General features: G+C 41.0%; 1 protein-coding gene across 3 annotated transcripts in view; it reads left to right on the top strand.

Moving 5' to 3' along the window:
* Positions 1-19,023, top strand: part of NUP93 (nucleoporin 93) — a 103,193-nt gene that overhangs the window by 34,841 nt on the left and 49,329 nt on the right. The window contains exon 1 of one of the 3 annotated variants that reach the window (XM_027516505.1): positions 16,847-17,182. The exons of the other annotated variants lie outside the window; for them this stretch is intronic. The gene's annotated coding sequence lies outside the window, so the exon portion shown is untranslated. Of the gene's footprint in view, positions 1-16,846; positions 17,183-19,023 lie in introns of those variants that run through there. 3 annotated transcript variants of the gene reach the window in all.

Below are 19,023 nucleotides of genomic sequence, written 5' to 3'. Positions count from 1 at the left end.
TCTTGAAGAGATATCTAGTCTTTCCCATTCTGTTGTTTTCCTCTCTTTTCTTTGAATTGATCACTGAGAAAGGCTTTCTTATCTCTCTCTGTTCTTTGGAACTCTGCATTCAAATGGGTATACCTTTCCTTTTCTCCTTTGCCCTTTGCTTCTCTTCTTTCCTCAGCTATATTTAAGGCCTCCTCAGACAACCATTTCGCCTTTTTGCATTTCTTTTTCTTGGGGATGGTCTTGATCACTGCCTCCTGTACAATGTCACAGTATCATGAACCTCTGTCCATAGTTCCTCAGGCACTCTGTCAGATCTAATCTCTTGAATCTATTTGTGACTTCCACTGTATAATCGTAAGGGATTTGATTTAGGTCATACCTGAATGGTGTCAGAGAAGGCGATGGCACCCCACTCCAGTACTCTTGCCTGGAAAATCCCATGGACAGAGGAGCCTGGTGGGCTGTAGTCCATGGGGTCGCTAAGAGTCAGACACAACTGAGCGACTTCACTTTCACTTTTCATTTTCATGCATTGGAAAAGGAAATGGCAACCCACTCCAGTGTTCTTGCCTGGAGAATCCCAGGGACGGGGGAGCCTGGTGGGCTGCCGTCTATGGGGTTGCAGAGTCAGACACGACTGAAGCGACTTAGCATACCTGAATGGTCTAGTGGTTTTCCCTACTTTCTTCAATTTAAGTTTGAATTTTGCAATAAGGAGTTCATGATCTGAGCCACAGTCAGTCCCAGTCTTTTTTTTTTTTTTTTTTTACTGTATAGAGCCATTCCGCCTTGGCTGCAAAGAATACAATCAATCTGATTTCGGTATTGACCATCTGGGGATGTCCATGTGTAGAGTCGTCTTTTGTGTTGTTGGAAGAGGGTGTTTGCTATGACCAGTGCATTCTCTTGGCAGAACTCTGTTAGCCTTTGCCCTGCTTCATTGTTTACTCCAAGGCCAAATTTGCCTGTTACTCCAGGTATCTCTTGACTTCCTTTAAATCTGGAATTATTTTTAAAGAAATGTAAATCATTGTCATTTGCATCGTTCTAGAAATTGAAACTGCTAAGTGCGTGTACCAAAGAGTTCAGTTCAGTTCAGTCGCTCAGTCGTGTCCGACTCTGCAACCCCATGAATCGCAGCACTCCAGGCCTCCCTGTCCATCACCAACTCCCGGAGTTCACTGAGACTCACGTCCATCAAGTCGGTGATGCCATCCAGCCATCTCATCCTCTGTCGTCCCCTTCTCCTCCTGCCCCCAATCCCTCCCAGCATCAGAGTCTTTTCCAATGAGTCAACTCTTTGCATGAGGTGGCCAAAGTACTGGAGTTTCAGCTTTAGCATCATTCCTTCAGAGGTCTTACCAAAACTGCTTTAGTAAATTAAGGAAGAGATGAGGTTCATTCATAAGAGTTGCATCTGTTTGCATACTGAAATTTGTATAACAATTCTAAGAAATGGTTTAAAGTAGACAAAACATAACCTACCTGCATTATTGTTTCTGCTCTTAAATATACTCGAGCAGTCTTTTCTGCACATAATGGTTATCTTGCCCAATATTGGATGATTCAGAATTTTGAATTGATGGACTCTGAGGGAATAAGACTTTGCTCTTAAATGTTTTCACATAATATTAATATAAAAATGTAAGAGACCATTGCATGGAATCTGACAGTGTGAAGATATTTATTTAGTTAAGCATTTGTGTTTATTAACCTTTGTTATAGTCCTCTTGCTCCTAAGAGAGTCAGTGGGACGTTCACGCTAACCTTTCTTTTGAATTTTTAGAGGACTTTAATGGATATTTGAATCTTGCCCTTTCCACCTTATAACAACTCTCTGTCCTGGACTTGAAACAACCTATGGGTAATACTCTTGGGTTCACTAGCAAATGAATCCAATTCCCAGTGGATCCAAAGCCTGTTAGTAGAGAGAGAAACTCTTTCCTAGAACAAATACCGGGTATATTTTAGGCTAAAATTCAGTTGTAGGGGCCGAGGTGCATGTGGACCAGGTGCATCTCTCCCTGTGCTCTTGTTCAAGGCGGTAGCCCTGCTAGGCTTCATCTCGTGGAAACACTGCAGCGCCCACATCACCCCCACTTAATGAGCATATTTGCTCTTCCTTGTCATTAAACCCTGACCCGGAATAAATCTCAGAGCTGGTAAAAGCCGGTAAACATGTAAAAAGGAAAAAATAGTGTCTTTGCAGAGGCAGGTTAATGTGCCATCCTGTTTTGTGTTTATAATTAGGTGGGCTAATGCAGAGTGCTGTGGAAAGTACTGAAATGACTTAATTTTCCTGCCTGTTTTTGATAAGGGGAAAGGTAGACATCATGGTCTGGTGGCAAAGTATGCAATTACATTAAAGTGTCCTGTAAATGGAATTAAAAATGGTAATAAAAGTGGGTGTTAGAAGCATCATCTGTGGAAAATGTGAAAAACTGCTTTTATGTTAGCCAGGGATATAAGATTTCAGCCTTTTTACTTATCCATTCACACTTACTCCTGAATGCAGGGCTTTCAGAACAAACAAGTAAATGGATGCTGAATGCATTCTGAACAGGGAGGAAATGACAGGCTTTTTTGTCTTCTCAGAGGTTTCTTATATCCTGTAGTGAGCAGAGGAATATCAATTACCAACTTAAAGAAGAAAGAAGTTGGAATGGTTCTGTAAGAGTATTTTGGAAGAAGCCCATGGCTAAAATATTTATCTAACAATTTAATAGAGCACTTCAAGTGTTGGCCAGGCACTGGTGCCTTTGAACTGGAATTGAGTCATCTCCTCCCTCTTTACCACCTTCTCTTAACCTGCCGATACCTATTGATGCCAGAACTCTGGAGATAGGAAACATATATTGTCATCTTCAGTCTGGTATCTTTAAATTGCTTGGTTTCAGGAACTAGAAACGGGCTGAACTGTTTGATTTAAATGGGGGTTAAAACCTAGTCAGATACTGAACACACTTACTGTAGACCAGCCTGTCGTTCTCAGATGGCACATCTTGACCCTGGGTGCCACTCGGATCTGCTTGCCACAGCGCCCTGTGATCTCTTATTTCCATTTCGGAATGTTCAATCCGAGGCTTTCCAGGCCGGCAGTGTGATCTGGCCCCTTCCATTGGTGGTGGTTGCAAAACGTGGCTTCCCTAGTCATTGAACTTCCGGGTCAGGTTCTCCCCGTCTCCACTAAAATTCCGCATCTGAGACAGAGTCCCGTGGTTTTGCTTCTGTCTGTTTTTTGGCGGGGACCAGGAAAAGAAGCGGGGGGGCGTAGGATGGGCATCATCCTCTGCTGACGAGACCTGTACTTAGAATTTCTTTTGCTGCAGAGCTCTCAGAACCAGTGTGTATTGCTTTTTTTCGGGGGAGGGGAGCATTTTCCGGTCTCTCAAAAGGTTGGCTTCCATCTTGCACTTCAGATGTGGAGAGATTGGGTGCGTCCCCCACTCTCCTGGTCTGCGACACTAACAATCGGCAGCAGTGCACGTGCGGCTTTAATTATCTTGGAGGACAGAAAGGCGAATCCCTGCTTCTCACCATGGAGTGGCGGTGAGGCTGAGATGCCATCAGCAGAATCCTGCCTGTGCTTTTCAGAAAGCCGCAGCACTTGAAGCACTGCGGCAGAATCAGCTGAGCAGGGCTGGGCGTGACACAGCTTCCAAGAAACTGTACAAAAAAACCTCTTGTCTTACAAAACACATTTACAACTAGCCCCAACCATTCATTTAGTTTATAACACAAAGGGGAGGATTAGGTCAGCAGAATGTAAGTGGGAGTATGGATCCACTGGCTGATTTTTATTATTGCTACCTGATTTGATTTATTTCTTTGAATGGCACAAGTGCAAGGATATGGGGCACAGTTTTCTCCATTCCTCCTTTTTCTAATGAAAAAAAAATTGTCTATTTGGAAAAGCTGTTGCTCTCTTAGGGACAGGTGGAAACAACCATGGAAGGTTATATGCTTGATTTGCTCAAGGTACCGAAATATACGTGTATGATATTATCTGGGAGTGCTTTCTCATTTCTTATTAGGTTCTCTGTTATCCACAGAACGTGTCCGTCTTTCTCAGCAGAAGCAGCCTCTAACGGAGCAGTGCTGGGTGGGTCCTTGAAGGTTTAAGGCCTTCACTAGTCGCACTTGGTTCTGTGATGAGGTCCCACATGCGCTTGTTTTGAAGGAATAGAGTGATGGGTGTTGTACTGAAAAGGTGCTAATAGAATCCATGCTTCTCAACTTTCTTTTTTCTTCTTTCCCAATTTATCCCAGACTGAGATAAAATAAGTTATATGAATTACTAGAAAAAGTGAAGTAAAAGACATACAGAATATGAGACTTAGGTTTTGGTTTTATGTTTGTTTTGCGTTTTTTGGCCACTCCATGCAGCTTCTGGGATCTTAGTTCCCTGACCGAGGATTGAACCCAGGCCCTCGGCAGTGAAAGGCACGGAGTCCTAACCAGTGGACTGCTAGACCAAGGAATTCCTGGAAGCCTTGGTTGTTTTGTTTTTGTTTTTGTTTTTTTTTAATTAAAGTCAGTAGACATAAAGCTACTCTTGTCAGGTTGCTATAAAAATTTCTAAATGCTAATTCTCAGTTTTTGTAGTTATCTGCTACAGACTGGGAGCTGTGGACGGGCGCTTCTTCAGCTGTACTTGGGCAGTTCTGGTTTCAGTGGGTGTGTTTTCTTCTTTCCGCCTTTCCTGCCTCCCTTCCTTCCTTTCGTTTTAAGCGTTCCTTGCTGTACGGTAAAACATGGCACCAAAGACAAGTTTGAACTTCTGTCTTGTTTTATCCCAGCTAAAGTCAAGGAGGCAGAGCTGAAGACTAACTAAACGTGTATTGTGTTCAGATACTGTACTGAGCAGTTTCTGGGTTTCCTCATTCAGTCCTTCCAGTAACCCTCTGAGGTGGTGACATTAACCCCATTTCACCAAGGAAGAGCCTGAGGCCTAAGAGGCTGTGTGTGCCAGACTTGAACTCCCTTCTGTCAGTTTGAGTTCAGTCCTTGCCCTTATTCCATGAGATTTCAAATTTCATTTGTAGACTAAGGCTCTTTTAGCATAGGAGTGAATTTTCAGGGTATTTTGAAGACTATTCGTGGTAGAAATAGGAAATAGTATAACTGAGTGCTCATTTAGAGCAAAATAAAGAGTGTAAAGCTCATAGAGAATGGATATGGTGGGCATCTCTCTTATTTAGATAAGCTCAGTAGTAAAATAATGTTGATTGAGGGAGAAGCTAGAATGTGCTTTCTAAACTGTAATACAAACCCCTGCTGGTTTGGGGGGGGGGGGTTGAGTTTTCAGGAAGGCCAAACCTGCTTCCTCCATTTATCTCCAGGTGCTGGCTTTTTTGCCATAGTTTTCTGCTTGCTGAGCTGTCAGTTTAATTTACTGTCCAAAGCCCAGCCTGTTATTTCTCAGGTTTGCTGCCCTACAGGTACACTGTAAAGGATTTCTGTGAAATCCTGGAGCAGCTTTTAGTTTTAAAATGCCAGCGCTTTGTGCTTGTGAAAATAGGTTGTGTTCAGCTTCTTGCTTGATCATCTTTGTTTTGTTTTGCTTCTGAAGCTGAGCTGGAGTTAGAAGGATGATGCTAGAAGCAATTTAAAGGGCACATCAGATTTTTACTGTAGTCCTGAACTATTGATTGTTGACTTCTTTGTAGGTTTAATGCAGACCCATTTCCTTACTTAGCGTCTGACTGGCCATTAAGTTCTGGCAGTGTGCCGGAATGTTGAAATCTTACATCTCGTAATATGATTTGGCTGTCTAAGGGTATTATATGTGTTTGGTCTTTAAAGACACAGGCAAAGCCCTCCACTTGGTATGTGTGCTCCAGAATACGGGAAAGAATTTCTGCATAGCAAAATCAGGCTTTTCTAGGAGTCAACACAAAAGTGAGGAGTTGACATTCACCTGAAGTCATGCAAATTGATACCCTCTGGACTAACCGGTTCTTAGAAATAAACGCCGACTAGCATAACAGAATCTTGATGAGAAGACCAGCAGGGAACTGGGCGGGCATGGTGGTACACCAGAGTGGGTCCCAGCTAAGCAGGCGCTTCCTTGTGAGTGGTCCTCAGCACGTGCCCAGTGCCACTCTCCCCATGCAAAGTTGAAAATAGAGTATAGCTGAGAGGCGTTTACAGTGTCTTGCTTATGGAGGAAGCTGGGCTCACAATGGTTGGAAGAGAAGTAGTCAATGTCTGTGAAAGACTTTTACCCTCCTTTTCATAACCTGAACACCTCTTGACTGGAATTGAGGGTAAATGAGGGCTGAGGGAATTAGATGACAAGAAACCATTAAATTTGGGATTTTAAGGGTATGAATGAGAACTCAGTGGCATTAAAAGGGGAAATGGACTTTTCCATCTAATTACAAAAGCAAAATGTGCTTAGTTCAGAGTACTTGGGAAATGGCTCCATAGTGCACTTTCTTGACTGCCACTGTTTGGGGAGTGTTGAATTGTTTGGACCAGGTACTTTAAGCTGTGAAACATCTTTGAAAATGACAAGGAAAATTGATTTATTTTAACAGGGCAGTGAGGAATTGTTTCATGAAACATGTTAGAGGTAGACTATAAGAATGGCCCTCATCAGGCCATTGGTCAATTCCTATAAAGTAATATACAGTCTTTTCCTTTATTCTGTGACAGAAAAGGTTTTCTATTGTGTGAATAGAGATCTGATACAGATTTCATGAATGATCGTTATGTCATTTCACTGTCCCTCTCAAACCATTGGGAAAAATAGTTATTGAGAAGTCTTATGACTTTGTCCTGATTTGGAAGATCAAGGGGGAGGTAGCGGACTAGTAATTTTATGTGAGCTTTGAGGGACACAGCACAACAATCCTTCCATTCGTATAATACTTTGCAATGGGCTTTGTCCATCACTGTCTTATTCCTTTCTGCCGTGTTTGAGGTGAGGTGAATGGATGTTGGCATCATCTTTATTTAGAAAGGGAAGAAATCAAGATCAGGATTGATTAGTTACTATCAAAGGTGGAACTTGAATCCAGATGCTTCATATCATGCCTTGCTGAGGAAAGCCTCAAGGGATGGATGATTGGGTAAATTCCACATTATCATTATTATTATTTTATTTTTCTGCAAAATGTTAAGCTAGTTCTTTTGCCACTGGTCAAATTTCTTGATGTTTTGGTTCTGTCTTTCCCCCTGGACTTTTTTTTACTTGCTTTCTTTGAAGTGACATTTCCATGTATTCCTTTCCACATGAAAGATTTGCTGGTTAACTAAATCAGTTGTAGAGACAAAAATGCTACTTAGAAGAGCAATACTATAGACTGGTGACAAACCTCACTGCTTCCATCTGAGATATACTTTGAAAGAAGAAGTGATACTGAACAGAAGAGTAACTGCTGCTGACATAGTTTATAGATGCCCTTTGTGTGAAACGGCCCAGGGATTCTTGAGATTTGTTGCACTAGAGCCTGTCAGCCTGGTTTGTGCTGTCTGAGTAGGTCACTGGTGCCAAGCAAATGCTAAGTGGCAAACCGGAGCAAAAGTTGTATTTGGAACTTTAGCTGGACTAGATGGTCAGGGTTCAGAACAAGTCAAGGGAGAAATTTTTAGTTTTTGCCAGTTTTTTGCTTTCTGGTTCACCCTCCCTTTTTCTTTCCTTCCTTTGGACTATTGTCTCTTCTTCCATTCTTTTTGTCTGTTCTTTTTGTCTTTTCTCCTTTCTTCCTTCCATTCTTGCTTTTTTCCTTCTGTCCTTTGCATCTCTCTTTCTCTGTCTACACTCCACCCCCGGCCTTTTAGACTGGCTGGCATCCGGAGCAGCCATTGCTAATGGGAGCGTACCTCCTTTTTTCCAGTCAAGTAGCAGCTGTGAAATCATGGCTGTTAGAATGGTTCCTGCAGCCTGGCAGCGTGCACCCACCCACGCCATGTACTCTGTAGAGTGAGTCTGGGTGCGGGGTTGAGCTGGTGTGGAGAAGCTGGTTCTGTGGGAGCCAGGCCTTGCTCTTCCTCATGTGCTATCATTACTTGGGTTTTCTGCGTTCGCAAACCCCAAAGAGGTGGAGTGGAGTTTATCCATCTGGCTAACCTGTTCTTATTTTGCTCTGTTAATGGATGCTGTAAAGCGCTAAAGCCTCTGCTAATCTACTTTTTCTTTTGGTCTTTCTTTTTTTTTTTTTCTTTTGGTGCCTAACTCAGCTTGACATTGAAGATGTATACAAGTTTTCTGTTACAGTACATAGCTGTTTTGGGTAAGGCTATTACAACTTCCTTGTGTTTTGAGGATTGATCATGCATTAAAGCCAAATCCTAGAGGGAAGGATGGGGAAGAAAATGACCAAGGAAAAGGGCATATTTGATTTTGTTTCACATGTTTTAGGAATGGAGTTATAAATTAATCTAGTTCTCAGCTTCATATGTGTTCCTCACCATGTGTTAACTTATCCATCCTGCTATCTCATATTTTGGGGAGAGGGAATGTTGTGGAAATGGGGTTTATTTTGGAGCCTCAGACACTGAGGAGCCCTTTAGGCCTCCAGGTTTTTCACTAGGGGTTAGGAAGGGAAAGGAGCTGCATATCTCATCTTTGTATTTGTATTAATCTTCTCCCTCAGGTTCTAATTTCCTTCTCTGTTCCTCTCATGCCCTTAATGCATTTGGCAACAGGAAAGAAGCTCTTGGTCAGTGATTCTAAAGTGTGGTGTCCAGACCAACAGCTTCAGCATCACCTAGGAACTTGTTAGAAATGTTCACTCTTAGGTCCCACCGCAGACCTAAGGAATCCAGATCTCTGGAGGTGGGCCCCAGAATCTGTTCTAACAAGCCCTCCAGCTTGAGATCCACTGGGTTATGCTATTACAGAAGCCTAGAATAAGTGACCCCTTCTTTTCTAGCCATCTCTGCCAACTGTTACACTTGGTCCACCTGTGGACTAACCCTGAACTTTCAGCCTGCAAAGCAGTATATTTATCATCTAAGTGTTTGAGACCATAAAGAATTAGAAATCACCATTGGGTTTTTTGTTTGTTTGTTTTTGTTTGTTCTTTTTTTAAAAAAATTATTTATTTATGACTGTGGTGGGTCTGTTTTGCTGTATGGCGGGCTTTCTGTAGTTGCGATGAGCAGGGAATACTCTCCGTCGCAGAGCACAGGCTCTAGGTGCACGGGCTCAGTAGTCGCAGCATGTGGGCTCTCTAGTTGTGGCTCCTGGGCTCTGGAGCACGGGCTCAGTAGTTGTGGTGCCCAGCCCAGTTGCTTCTCAGCATGTGGGTGGGATCTTCCTGGACCAGGGGTCACATCCATGTTCCTTGCATTGCAAGGTGGATTCTTAACCACTGGCCCTCCACCCTTGGAAGCCCCATCACCCTTGTTTTTATTCTTGTTCTATGAAGGGCACAGTGGTCAATAAAATATGTTTAAAAACTTATATATGTTAAAAGTCTATTACTTGTAATCGGTCATTCATTATTTTTTCACCGTGAAGGAATTAACTCTGATTCCGAAGCTGTAGCTTAATATACACTGCCTAAAAAGCAGTGAGAGTGCAGTGGGGGATGAAGAAGAGACGGGGATGGAGGAACAGGAAGTGGAGGGATTAATAATCCCGTCTTGGTTAATCATCACTTTCCTCTGTGATCGCTGTGAGCGGATGTGCTATTGCTTCTGCTAACGTTAATAATTCATGGATGGACTATACCAAAGGGAGGCCTTAAATCTGGTCTCTCAGCAGATTAAATACACCGTCTGCCATCAGTAGGAGCTAGGAGAGATGAAAGATGGACTTCTTGTTTATACTTATTAACCTGATTTTCTCTGCCTTTCACCTCAGCTTCTTTCATCCTCATTTTATTTACCTTTTCATTTGTTTCTCTCTGTGAGCCCCTCCTGCATTGAGTGAGTGCTGAAGATCTTCGGTCGACTGTTAATGACATTAGATTTTACTTTTCCTTAGCTGCTAGTAACAACAGATGCCATGAAAGAAAGCAGAGTCAGAATAAGTATTTCCTTGGAAATGTCTAAATCAGTCTGCATATTTTAAAAATATATTAAAATTTGCAGCCTGTGTGTCTTAGAAATCATTTGAAACATCTTCTCTTTGCTTTGAAGAATAATCCTCTTGTATTAGCTGGTGAAGATAAACATACTGTTCATCATATAGGTTTGGTGGCATTTTCCCATTTTACAGATGAGGAAACTGAGGCATGATGTGAATAAGTAGTGTAGGGTTACTTAGAACACAGTTCTTTTGACTCCAACTTCAGAATGCTTTCCACTAGATTTAGGAAATCCTCTGTAGGTAGCTTTACAGGGCATTTAACCCATAAGGCTTAACTAGATTAAGTTAGAATAATATACAGGTAGCTTCACAGGAACACTTCATTTTGTTGTTATTTTGCATGTAATTTTTAACTCTGGTTATTTTCTTATAAAATTTTTCTTAGATTTCAGGACTAATATTTTATATGTCAGTAGATTTTGAAACTCAGACCAGATAATGAAATACTTAAATGTTGCCTTGTTGGAATCCTTGAGGACTGAGTAATTTTAGTAATCCTTTTCTTTCTATTGAGGAGTGTATTTTTTTTTTAAATCAGTTTCTGGCCTCATCAGTGTTTTCCAGTTAATAACAGAAACAGTAGATATATACAGCAAAAAAAAAAAAAAAACCTGCATGAAAATTGAGGTTGTAATGTCTTTTATCTAAAATAATAGTAATATGATGGGCCCTGCTTTAGTAAGCAAATCCAAAATCTGAATATCTGCATTTATTAAAGAACTCTTGGGGTGATACTTAGCTTTAGTATTCCTTGAGATAACAGCTTCCCTACTGAATTTAAAATAGAAGTTGTTTAAAAGAATTCTATTTACAATCAACCTGGTAAGAAATACATCTGTTGTGTAAAGTACGTTGGTAACAAGAACTAGCAAGCCAGAAGCTGTTCTTTTGTATCCACCATCATCGTCCATGGAAGAACTTCAGATTCCCTGAGGTCGGATTTCATCAAGCACACCCCTCGCCAGGTTGTGTTGATACCGTGTCATAGTGCTGTGTAGAGAACCCTGAGAGCGAGGAGCTCAGGCCTGAACCCAGGGCCTGGACCTGTGACGCTCTGTTTCCTTGTTTTCTTAATCTATGCCACAGGGAAATGAACTGCCCCTGAAATTTCATGACTGTGATGAAGATAAGTTTTTATTTATTATTTCATTTGTTGTTATTAAGGTAGAACTTCTTCATATAATCTCCAAGTTCTTGCCAGAATCACTTGTTCCCTTTATCTGAATACTAAGACTTGATTAGATGCTGGGAATGTATTTGTTTGTGTGTGTGTTTATGAGACAGACAGAGAGCCAGACCCAAACTGACAAGAGAACTCCCATTCTGAATTTCTGGAACTTGGGATTGCAGTGAATTTTCCCGGAGGTATATTTGAGGAGAGATGCTGCCTCCTCCCACTTCAGCCCCTTCCCATTAATAACCACACTTACTGAGAAACTGCTTCCTTAAAACGTACTTAAAGTGGAAGCCTAGCTTCTGAAATTACCTTCACCTACCTGCCTTGAGTTTCTGGCCCAGTCCTAACTTTGTCCCCTTGGTAAGCTTATGGAGGCAGAACCCTGCTGTGGGGCAATAGAAAGGAGAGCTTTCTTTTTCCTTTTGTTTCTTGAGCCCTAGGCAGACAAGTTTGCATTTGAACAACAGATAATGAACCTTATTTTCCTGCTAAATAAGATGAGCAGAGATCCTCTGATTCTTTAATGACTGCCTAAATCTAGTAGTCTGCACTCAATACTCAAGGTGAAATGTCATTGATAAAATTAGCAGATTGCTTTTTCATTCTCAGCTGATTTGTCAGGACAGATCAGCTGTGAATGCCACACCACTGACTTTGGGCCAGGACCATCTCATTTTCCCGGAACCTCCCTGGCTCTGGATGCAACTGAGAAGGAAGCCGACTTTGGGGATTGAACACTGTTGATAATATTGCTTAGTCACAAAGACGAGTTTGGTGCCTCTGCACATTGGCCAAGAACCATCTCAGCATCTGTCTTAGTACCTAAGGCTGCAATTATCTCAGGGAGCTGAAGAGATTTAAAAGAACGAACAATAAGTAAAGTAATATTTAGCTCCCCTTTAAGTAGATACCTCCATCTCCCTGGGTGGGGCCTAGTGAACACTAATAAAAATCAATGAAGTGGTTTTGTTGAGTGCCCATTAAGGAGTGCCGTATGGTAGGCACTGATGACAATTAGAATAAACCTAAATTCTGGATGCTTCCCTCTGGAAGCTCATTGTTCTCTACCTGGAGAGCCAAGACTAACATTCCTATTATAGGGTCAAACTGTCCAAGACTGTGTAAAATGACTGGCAAAACTAAATAGGAATCACATGAGACTCTAAATGCCATAGGGAGCTCAGAGGAGAGAAAAGGGGTAATGATGAATGAATTCTAGGGTGATTGGGGAAGATCCCCTGGAACAGTCACGATCTCAGTAGGCCTTGCAAGATTAAATGGGCTTAGCTTGTGGAAGTGAAAGAGGATATCAAAGTAATAACCTGAACAAAGTCAGGGAGGTGAGAATAGAAGCTATGTGCTAAAAAATAAACTCTGTCAGTGTAGGAGGAACAGATGTGAAAGGGGTGACTACCAAGCAGCAGAGTGTCGGCAGTACATGCTGTTGAAAGTTTTGGAGCAGGTAAGTGTCAACAGGAAAGGAGGGAAGGTGTGGAAACACTTGTGGAAGTTGGCTGGGCGAGGGGAAGGATACCTGCTGCAGTGTTGTTCAGAGGTGATTGCAGCAATCCAGGCACAGTGATGGTGGCCAGGACCAGGTTGGTGGCCGAAAAAACAGAGAGGAAAAGGTGTGTGAGAAACATCTGGAATAAAACATCTGATGGGCTTAAGAAGGATGTTCAGAAATCACTTGAGGTTTGTGGCACAAGAAGGATGGGCACTATTGGTCAAGGCTGAGAAATTAGGAAAGTTAACTAGATTGGGAGCTGAGATTTGGTTTCAGTTTTCGATGTTCTGGCAAGGCATCTTCATGGAAATGCCCCTGAAACATTTGAAGATAGGATAAGAAACACTGCTCAGAAACTTACTCCAGCCAGAATTTTCCAGAGTCACTGGTCTAGAGGTAAGAGTTGTGGCAGTACAAGCTACTGTACAGAAGGGGAAACGTGTAGCATGGGGCCAGGGACCAAGGTCTCAGCAGGGAGGGGGAGCCGGGAGGAGGTCGGTGGGGGCGGCCAGGAAGCGAACTGGGAGCCTGTGCGCCTCAGAAGGCTAGAATCGGGGACAGTGCTTGCCTGACCTCACATGGTCTCTCATTTTTAACTCTTAAAAGCACTTGCCCTCCAGTGATATTACTTGATCTTCCCAGCAGCCCAGTAGAAGGGAGAACAGAGCTCATCAGGATTCTGTAATAGTTTGATTTCTGCGTGAAACCCTACATGTTGTTAATGTACTTTAAAGCATTACAGTTGTATGCTTGAACATGATAATTTCACTGAGTGATTATCATAATTCTAATTGAACCACAGAATTTCAGTGGCTTCCTTTTTCTGTTCTGTAATTTTCTTTATTAATGGTAACAGGTTTAAAAAAAAAAAAAGGCGTACTAATGCCACCTCTTAAAAAAAAGTCTCCTCATCCTTCTTGTGTTTCAAACACAGGCCTAAGGAAATTAGAGCTACTTTTTCCCTCCTTTTTATTTTTTATTTTTTCCTACTCAGATCTTTAAAACCAGTTAACTGCATGAGGGAGAAAATCAGAGACTTTGGAATATGGCTGTCTGAGGTTGGAGGAAGTGTTGCTACTATTTTTGGAAATTTTCTTCTCTCTTTCTTGGTCCTGTACCTGTACTTTGCTAAGAAGTTACTTAATGGACTAACTGGGAGAATCTATAGAGAGATGGAAATAAAAACAATGAACTCGAAACTTTTCTATTAAAGATTCTCATTACAGTGAATTCTAAGGAACTATCTGAAGGCATACTTCATTGGAAATTTGTATGGAATAGTGTTTAAAAATTTGAGCCCTCACCAGAAATTTGGAGATCTTTCAAATGCATAAAGACCTGAATGCACTTTGGTCATTGTGGTAGTAAGATCCATCTGTTTTTACACTTTGGGTTGTCTGCATTTTTCACACAGAGTGTATGTGTATCTGATGTACAAGTTAGGTGCCATTGTATTTCAGAATGTTGCAGTATACAGAGGATTTTGAAAAGATCATATCGATCCCCTGTGGTAGGAAGAATCCTACATCGTCTCTGCATTTGTGAAATAAGCACGCCCATTTACGACTGTTGTATTAATAAGTACTGAGTCCACTAGTTGTCTACCATTTTCTCTTTTAGTTTTTATGCTGAGGGCTGTATAAAGCCAAAACACAGAATTAAACAGTGGACTACCAAATAGGCATTTAGGAATGGATTACTTCATCTACTGACACAGCAGTTGGAAAAGTACTTCCTTTGTCAGGGGTCGTCTTTTCAGTGTTTTAGCGACCTCCCCATACTTACATGGGCTTGGGGTCTGAGGCAGATCACTTAACATTTCTCAGTAGTCTCTACTCTGAGGTCCTTTGCATTCAAGATACCGTGCAGCTCATCTGGTCTCCTTGGGATACTCACAGATTGAGGCTGAACTGGCTCACAGTTTACTCTAGCAACAAGGTGTATCCTCTTAGTTTATTTCTTTGGCCACAGTGGCATGGAAAAATGTGGCTCTAATGACATGGGGTTTTTTAAGTAATGAAGGGGGTTTTCTCAGTCTCCTGTAGTGAACTTTAGATGTCTCCCTCAGGAATAGGTTTTAACCATCAGTGAAATGGTTTGACTGTAACCACACTGGGGTCTCTGAGTTCTTTTTTTCTCTTGCCCCTTCCATCCCCAGGCAGAGACTCCTCTTGCTGCATATCCACTATGCTCCAATGCTGTATTTATTTGATCAGAAACAAAAGAGTTTGCTTCTTGCACTGGTTCAGAGAGAGGTCCCCCAGGATTGTCTTTTGTTCAGTAATTGGAGCATAAGCTGAGCCTGGTTAATTTCAAAGCTACCCCCAACACACGTTCCCTCTCTCCCCCGCTCCTTGCTTATGTGGTTTCTGAGCCGTTAGTGGTACCTTGTATTGGGTCTGAAACAAAAAACCTTGAATTGTTGAATGTTAGCTACAACTACTGTGACATCTGCTATGGCACCAAATAGCGTTGTTGGTACAGTTAATTTTAAGTTGGGAGAAGAAACAGAACTAGAAAGCTCTTCAGTTTTACAGCTCTTGTTAACACATGCACCTCCAAATTATGCATTTGGTGCTATCACAATGAATAAAACAAAGGAAATCATGGGTTCGTTTTTATGTTAGTAACATAAGTTCTTTCATTGTTATTCACTGTGCAGACACCAGTGTGTTCTTATGTTCATTCTTTTTCCGTTTAGTTTTCTTTTTTTCAAGGCAGAAACGTCTGAAACACCTTAACTCTGAGCATTTAATTGGCAAAAGTTCTGATGTAAGAAATACAAGTTGATTATATTAGTTGTTTTTCTTTTAAAAAACAAAGTCTGTAACTTGGTTCTGCTTTTTTAAAATACCGAAATGATTGTTACAGATGAATAAGAACCTTAAGTAGCCAAATTCTAGATGCTAAGTAGCCAAGTTAATATTTGTATAAAAATGTTGTAAAATTGGCAAATCCTGTGTCTGTCCTTCACGTTCTGCAGTATAGGTATTAGTTTTGCAGCCAACACAGTTGCAGTCGTAGGGTTTGTGGTTTTTGTTTTTGAAGGTGGAAGGATCTTTCTCTTGCAGAAAAGAAGGATTTTTCTTTTGCAATCTGCACTGTAATGATGGTCCACTACCTTACTGGCCTCTCGTGCCTGGTTCTCAGTGCAGTTTCATCTCTGCTTTTGCACAAGCTTTCCTGTAATTGCACAGTTGTTTGCTGCATTAAATTTCTTTTAGTGACAATAAAAAACACGTTAGTATTTTGAGATAGTCTTTAAGTCTCAGATAATACATTAAAACCTAAGGAGGAAAAAAATCCCTTTCTGAGAAACATTTAAAAAAAACCATTATGGTAGTATGGAAATATTCATTATTTACACATCATATATTTTCCCCTAAATGTTGTACAGAGAAGTGACAGTTGAGCTGAGCATATGTTAATAAAAGGTCTGCATTTTCCTGTGTCACTGACAGTTTCTTTGGCTGTATATTCCTGAAATGCAAATAACCTCGGTTCTGTTCAAAGCTATAATTAATCTGAATAGTTATTTAAACAGTATTGAAATCTTTTAACTACTGAGAGGCCAAACATATAAGATGGTGAATTTACCGTTCTGTTTGAAGGACAGTGCAATTGATGAGGGCACAGTGAGCTGAGATGCTTGTGGAGGTAGAAACTACACGTTCTGCAGGCTAAAATGGCAGAATCTGCCTGCTACTGTATAAAAGCTTTTAACTACCATTTATTTTAGCATCATGGCATGTGCAAATTCCTGCTGCTCAGTTAAGGGACCAGCTTCACAACTGGTGTTACAATCTGTGGCCACAGCACTGCATCACAATGCAGCAAATGCATTTTCCACATTAACCAAACATGACAGCTGAAGCGAGTATTAACCATGCAAGATGTCGGAAGTCATCAAAAATTCACATCAGAGTAATTGCAGTGGCTTGGGTCAAAAAAAAAAAAAAGTATCATAGCATTCCTTGCCTACATGTTGTCTCTCCCCCTCTTAAATCTTAACTTGGTACAGTCCGTTAACAATAAAATACCCTTCTGTAACCTATAAACTGTTACTCCCATCAGTTTGTGCTTTCAAACTGATAGCTGACTTCTCTGAATTTGTGTGGGGCAACACGGGTGATGATGCTCTGCCCCGGGGACTGCGAGCACCCTTTTTAAGGGGACCCTGCAATCTCATTGTCTAATTAGACTCTTCAGTGCTTCAGTCATATGAGCATTTGCAGGGTGCTATCCTTTCCTTTTTCTTCGTACTCTCTCTTCTTTCTCTCTTCCCTGTGTCTCGCTCTCCTCTCCTCCCCCTGCTCATTTCTGGCTGTTTGGAGTGGGGAAAACTTGAGCACTGGTTCCGACAGAGCTCATCCCACATAGAAGGTATGGAAGAGCTGCAGTGACCAACAATGTCGACCGGTCTCCTTAAATTGGAGAAACTCCTTAAATTGGAGAGCTGCAGGTAGGATTGCCTGTGTTTCATAGAGAAATTAAGATTAATGCACCTTAAAAAAAGATTAATGTGCCATAGTAAATACATTAATAGCATGTTGTTGCAATACCTCTGAAAGATAAGATCTTGGTTTGTTTAAATTTTTGAGATGAATTCAGAAGCATTTAACTCATTTGATAGAAAAAGTACTTGATTCTCCTGGGAATTATTCAGATTTGTGCCTTGTCATTCTAACGTTTTTCTTTAAAAAAAAAAAAGTCTGTTGGGTGGGGCAGATAAGCATTCACTTAAAGATTTAAATAGTCGATTATTTAGGATTTTTGCAGACTTCATCTTTAAGTAGTAAGTAGTGTGGACTTTCTTTAGGATTTTTTTGAAAAGATCCATGTGAAGTGTAGAATTCTTACATGAGATAAAATAATTAAAATAGAATTTTTCTATGCTAAAATCAAATCATTTGGGTTTGTAGATGAGAGAGAGAGTGTGTGTGTGGGGGGGGGAGCATGGTTTACCAAGGAATTCAGTCATTTATATTTTGTTATAGGGAAAAAGTACTATTCAAGGTATCTGGAATTATCTCACAAGTAGTGCTTTGGCATAAGACTTTAAATGAAAATTAAATACAGCATCAAAGATGTGGATTCTTAAGTGTTATCAAATGTAGGTGATTTGAATTGAGATAGTGACTTTTCCTATCCCAAATTTGTTCTCAGAAGAGTGTGATATGAACACTTCAAGTATATTTCCAATTTTTGGTGCAGAGATCATGATTTGTATAAGTGAAATGAAAAACTTTCCGAGTCCTCTAAGCCTTATCTGGAGGGTGGTAAAACCATAAAGGTTTGTTGCTTGTACCACTGTTAATACCTTGACTAATATCAGAGATAAAATGCTTTTGATTCAGCATTAAAAAGCAGCTTGATTGTCTTGTCTTCCCTTAAAAACAACCCCCCACCACCACCACCAAAAAAGAAAGCCAACAATACATAGCTTTTTATCCCAAGGAATGTATTTGTGTCATGGGACCCATAGGGTCTGGACTTCTTTGCAAAGCATGGACTTGGAAATTGCTCACCTAGTTAAGAGATTTAGCTTCCTTCAGAGGTGTGGGACTTTCTGTACTCTTAACAATAGGAAGACTTGAGGCACTGTCAAGTGAGGAATAGAAGAGAACAGCCCAGGGAAGAGAGGAACTGTGAGAATTTCACTTGTCTCCGTGTTGGAGGTGTAGATTTACCCAGGACTAAGATTGCTTTAAAACTGTGACCCAGTGCAGCATTGCAATGAATTGATTTCTGGGATGAGACAATGAGCTGTGGTTTGCATTTTGTAAAGATGGAGGAAACCTCTAACACTGACCCAGTATAGGAAATGACTCAATTATCCGTGCCTTGGTACAGTTGCAAATTATTTTCCTTTGTCTGAAGTGGGAGGATGCCAGTGCCTTCATCAGAGCTCCTTAATTTAATGTATGGAAAATGTCTCAGCCACCATTTTTAACAATTAGCTGTATCATGGTTGAGGTGAGCTGAGTTCTGAAGGCAGCTGCAGGGCCATTTCATTTACATTAGGTTCTGTGGCACGCGAGCTTTGTTACTGTAAAAGTCAAAAAATGCAATTGCACACTGCACAGAAGAGTTCTGTAGGAGGGTGGAGAGCATTCCCAGAAAGAAAATGGAATCCTTTTGTCTACAGTAAGTATTTCTCATACTCATTTAGCAGTGAGAAGTTGAAAATTTGTCTTTGGTTGAATGGACAAAATAGACTTTAAAATGAACACTGCAAATATTAAAGGTATAAAACAGAGATTGTTAGATGTATTTTTTATGTATGTGTTGGAAACCAAGGGT

The sequence above is a fragment of the Bos indicus x Bos taurus genome, chromosome 18 (assembly GCF_003369695.1).
Source record: "Bos indicus x Bos taurus breed Angus x Brahman F1 hybrid chromosome 18, Bos_hybrid_MaternalHap_v2.0, whole genome shotgun sequence".
NCBI lineage: Eukaryota > Metazoa > Chordata > Mammalia > Artiodactyla > Bovidae > Bos > Bos indicus x Bos taurus.
The sequence above is the reverse complement of the archived record's forward strand: the minus strand, read 5'-3'. Positions and strand labels throughout refer to the sequence as shown.